The sequence below is a fragment of the Alexandromys fortis genome, unplaced genomic scaffold, assembly GCF_014885135.2.
Source record: "Alexandromys fortis isolate MF-2015 unplaced genomic scaffold, M_Fortis_MF-2015_v1.1 scaffold_76, whole genome shotgun sequence".
NCBI lineage: Eukaryota > Metazoa > Chordata > Mammalia > Rodentia > Cricetidae > Alexandromys > Alexandromys fortis.
In genome coordinates this window covers 4,183,385-4,188,317 of record NW_026067997.1, presented here as the reverse complement: position 1 = coordinate 4,188,317, position 4,933 = coordinate 4,183,385, and positions in this window count along the sequence as shown.

Genomic DNA, 4,933 nt, shown 5'->3' with positions numbered 1-4,933 from the left:
TATGTGACCTATTGGATGTACAGGACTTCTAAAGTATGTAGGTAACAGGATTTCTTAGAATTCAGGCCTAGTCAAAGGCAGTTCAGAGTAATAATTCTTAGGCAGAGTGGCAATTCCTTGGGTAAATCCTAACCAAAGAGTTCCTATGTTGGGACCTAGGCGGTCTCATCTTCTTTGAGTTCAAATGCATATTTGAGCATTGGCACTAAAGTTCTTTCTTTTTAAAAAAAAATTATTGATTTTTATTGAGCTCTACATTTTTCTCTGCTTTGAAGTTCAATATATTTCTAATAATTATCATTTTTCTTGTTTATTATAGCCAGTCATAGTCTGTTGCTTAGGATGGATGGACTTGAAGAAAAACCATTCTTTCAAGAATTCAAAGTCTAATTTTGCAATTTTTTTTCTTTTTTTGAGAGAAGAAAATGTGCTGTTGGCATCTCATGGTGATAACCTAGAAGTTTATTCTGGTACTAAAACCCTTCTTAAGTAGTCGCTTTCCTCAGTGGATCTGCCAGGGTAGTTATAAAATCCCGAATGCTCAAGTGGAAGACTGCGGTCTCACTCACTTTACTCTGCTGCCGGGTGTGGACCAGCTGCAGCCTTCCGTCCTCTGTGAATCAAGAAATCTCAGCTGCGCGGCTTGGCCTAGCCATACATAGATATGCGTTTTTTATAAATAAAAGAATTAAGATAAATCACGTTCTAATAAATTAGTAGTGTATATGACATTACTGATAGATGGCATTAGAAGATTGAATACTCCAATGAATTTTTAATTTCTCTTCAGAAGGAATGTTTGAAACCTGAGATTGTGTGGTTTGAGAATATTATTAATGTTTTGGTTGCAGCCTACGTCCTTATTTCTCTGCTCAGCTTATGTCCATCTCATGTCCATCACTGCCTTAGGCAATGGGCAGATATTCTACCACCTCTTATGTATCAGACAATCAGGCAGTTATCTAATCTTTGAAGACTTTACTTCTGAGAGAATAAATAATTCCAGACTAGGCCTATTTTTCTCTTCAGGTGGAACCCAGTGCCCTCTATGAACCAAGATAAAGTCCTTGAATTTAGCTCTGGCTAACTATCAAACAGAGCTATCTCTTCTGACAAAGTAGTCTATCTCTTACAAAAGACTTAAACTCCAGACAGCCAATGCATGGGTGAAGGGGAGCATATTTTAAAAGAAATGGGCATTTTACTATGTCTTAATGCCTTTTGCTTGTATGTTAAAGTTTCCGTGTATGTACTTGTGTTCTGTGTGTGTGTTTTAATTCTGATCTTTTTTATTTTATTATTATTACTTTTTGTTCATTTGACTGCCTCTTTCTAAAGAGAGAAAGAAAAGGCATGGCATTGGTTTGATGGGGAGGTGGAAAGGATCTGGGAGGAAATGGCAGAAGGGAAATGATAATCAGAATACATTGTATGAACTTTTTCTGCATTTACTGTGTAATATGTTACTGTTCTTTTACACGTCCTACCACCCCTTTCTCATAAACATATTTTAATTATTATATAAATTATGCTTTGTTGCATAATTTTTGCAGTTTGTTTTTGCTGATTCTCTTCCCTTTCTCTTCTCCCCATCCCTTTGACACATTGTACCCTTGTACACCAGTAGTCTTTTTTCTGTTTTCATGTTACCTGTGTTCTTTGCCCTCACCTACTCCAAGGGTCTCATACTTAATGTGACAGCCTATACAACACTCACTATATACATATACACACACTATATAAATATATATGTATATATCTAGCATCATATAATATATATTATGTACTGCTGGTTAGTTTTTGACAACTTGACAAGACCCTAGACATTTCTGCGAAAAAGGAATCTAAACTGGAGAACTGGCTTCATTAAATTGTCTTGTGAGTATATTAGTAGGGAATTTTCTTTATTCATGACTGATTGTGAGGTCCCAGCCCACAGTGGGTGATGCCCACTGTGGGTAGGTGTTCTTTTATGATATAAGAAAGCTGGAGACATTAAGGAGAACAAGCCAGGCGGCAGCTTTTCTCCCTTGTTCTTGTTTCTGCTGGTGCTTGAGTTCCAGCCCTGATTTCCTTTAGTGATCAACTGTAATGGGGACACCAAAGCCAAATAAACACATTCCTCCCCTCCAATTTGTGTTGGTTCAGTATTTATCACAGCAGAAAAGAGAAAATGCATGCACACATGTGTAAATATTAAAAGTTAGGATCCACATATGAGAGAGTGTCTAATTTCTGTCGTTCTGAGTCTGGGTTTGGAATGCCCAGGTTTAAATTCACAATAAAACCTTTTCTAAATAAACTTGAACTTCATTTCACAAACATTCACCAGAATGCCTACAATCTGACAAATAAAAGAACACTTGTTATTGCTTAGCCTTCTGTTAAGACATAATAAAACCTTGCAAGTGAAAAGCAGCATATGTACACTTGACATCAAGATTATCAGAAGCCGTGCACGGATGGCAGACACACTGCCAGCCCTGGTTTGCTGTCTACACCCTTTTGTTCTTGGATTCTCAAAGTATCATACCAGATGTTTCTAAACAGTTCTTCAAATACCGAGACTGTACAGAGAATGTTGTGAGGTTTTTTTTTTTCAGGCCACAGTGTAATAGAATGGTTGAAATGACACCTTTAAAGAAGCGGTAAGTCTTCAGGTGTTATTGAACTTTACACCTTCCAAAGAGAAACTATTTTTATAATATCGGTAGAATATCAAATGGAATATGTTTCAGTGTCACATCTGTAAGGTAACTGTCTACATTAATTGTGAGCTCTCCACTACCCCAAATGGTTTTTTTTTTCAGGTTTATTCTATTTGATGTTGCCTGTGAATATATTTAAATTGTCTAGGAGTGGTGCTAAGGAAAAATACAAATTAAAATGATCTGTTTTGTTAATGTTATAGAATGAGAGATAACACAAATATTTTTAGTTCTGAGATAATGAAGTCATCTACTTAAATTTTTCTCTTGCCCAAATTTTAATGTATTCTTTACTTTGCGAATATCTGGTACTGAATACCATTAGGTCTTGATTGTTTCTTTTACAAAATAATTGCACACGTTTATACATGCTGTATAGTCACTGTCTGTTCAGTTAATGAAATATATGCACATTGTGTTCTTTTTGATAATTCGACTGCCCATTCACACCCTGCCAGAGAGAAGGCGGGAAAACACCACACCCCGAGACAAAAGTCCCTCTTGCTTTTCTGTTTCATTGGCAATGTGTCACGGGTTTGGGAAAGTCTTGAGGAGCCTCTGACCAAGTCCCATCCACAGGAAAGGGAAGGAGAGCATTGTGGACAAAGGAACTGGGGATGAAGAAGAAAGAACAGAGAGACAAGCAGGTGGGACCGTCGGCAGCTGGATGCGGCCTGGGCGTGAGGTTTGCAGTGCACCTTTGGTAGTGTCTCCCATCATCTTTCTATACCCCAGTTCTCCACTTAGTTGATAGTACTTGGAATAAACTAAATATTTTCATCTATTTCCTAGAATTAAAGCTGAAATGCATGCCTTACCTTGGAATAGAAGCAATGACCTGAGTGCAGAGTCTACTATAGATGATTCTCAGTACTCTTCCATAGGGAGCTATTGAGCAGTGGGTGTCTCCAGAATAAGATAAATAAATGAAACCAAGGAATGCAGTTACATTAAGAAATGAGGAAACAGTGTCTTGCTGACTCTGGAAGAGGAAGGAGTCCAGACAGGGAGACTGTACAAAAAGAGCTGTTCTCACAGGCTGTTGCAAGGCAGGCCTACACTTCAGTTTGTCCATCTGGACCAAAAGGACTCCTCCACAGCGCTGGTTGCCATGCTATTTGGGATGTATTTTTAGTATAAATGAGAACTGTGTGTTTGATGTATATTTTCCTTAAGTCTATTCAATTACCTCTGAGTTTGAAAAGAAACGAACTCATTATCAAATGTCACCTCTTTAAATGTGTGACTGCCAAGCAGAACGGCTTGTTGATGACTGTCTTCATAGAGTGGCCTTTCCCTTCTAAAAGAAATCATTTTCATTACTGGCTTTGGCACCTACAAGTCGTGCAATTTTAGTCCATGTGGCTTAATTCTACCTCAATTTTCTTGTCATGAAATTGAGAAATAAATGAGATGAAATCTGTGAAGCCTAGGACACCGAGTCTGTCATATTTGCAACACAAACACAAATTAGTGCTGATCCTAGACTTGATTATTGTTTTCAGGAGGCTTAGTTCCTTTAGACAGGCTGGAAAGGCACTGCGTTATCTATTTAAATTTTTTAAGCAATATTTCTATATTTATTTATTTGTGGGTTCCCATGTGTGCATGTGTGTGTGTGTGTGTGTGTGTGCACCCACATAGCATGTAAGTTTGAAGGTCAGCAAACAACTTAAAGGAGCTGATTCTCTTCTTACATTCGAGTCCTGATTATCTAGTTCAGGCTGTCTGGATTGGTGACAAGCACCTTTAATCTCACTCTACATTCTCAAATTTTTGAGTGGTTAGAATATAGGATGAGGCCAGCCTGGTCTACAAGAGCTAGTTCCAGGACAGACTCCAAAGCTACAGAGAAACCCTGTCTTGAAACAACAACAACAACAACAAAAACAAAAGAAAAAGAAAAAAAGAAAAGACCAAAAAACAGAATATAGGATGGAAATGTATACAACATAGAAGTGCACGTTTGATTTTTCGCTTTAAACTTTGAATTTTGAATTAACTATAAATAATCTTTTAAGGTTAAACTTGTAAAAATGGACCACCACAGGATATTGATGAATATATTTAGAGTGGTCTGAAATACATAGTAATTTAAATTGCTAATAAAATATTATCTAATGAAATTCCTTGGAATTTCTGATTTATTAATGAAATTGCAAAGACTATAGTTGCCTTCTAAATTCACAGGAGTCCTTAAACAAGACTCCAGAATTGTTAGAAAA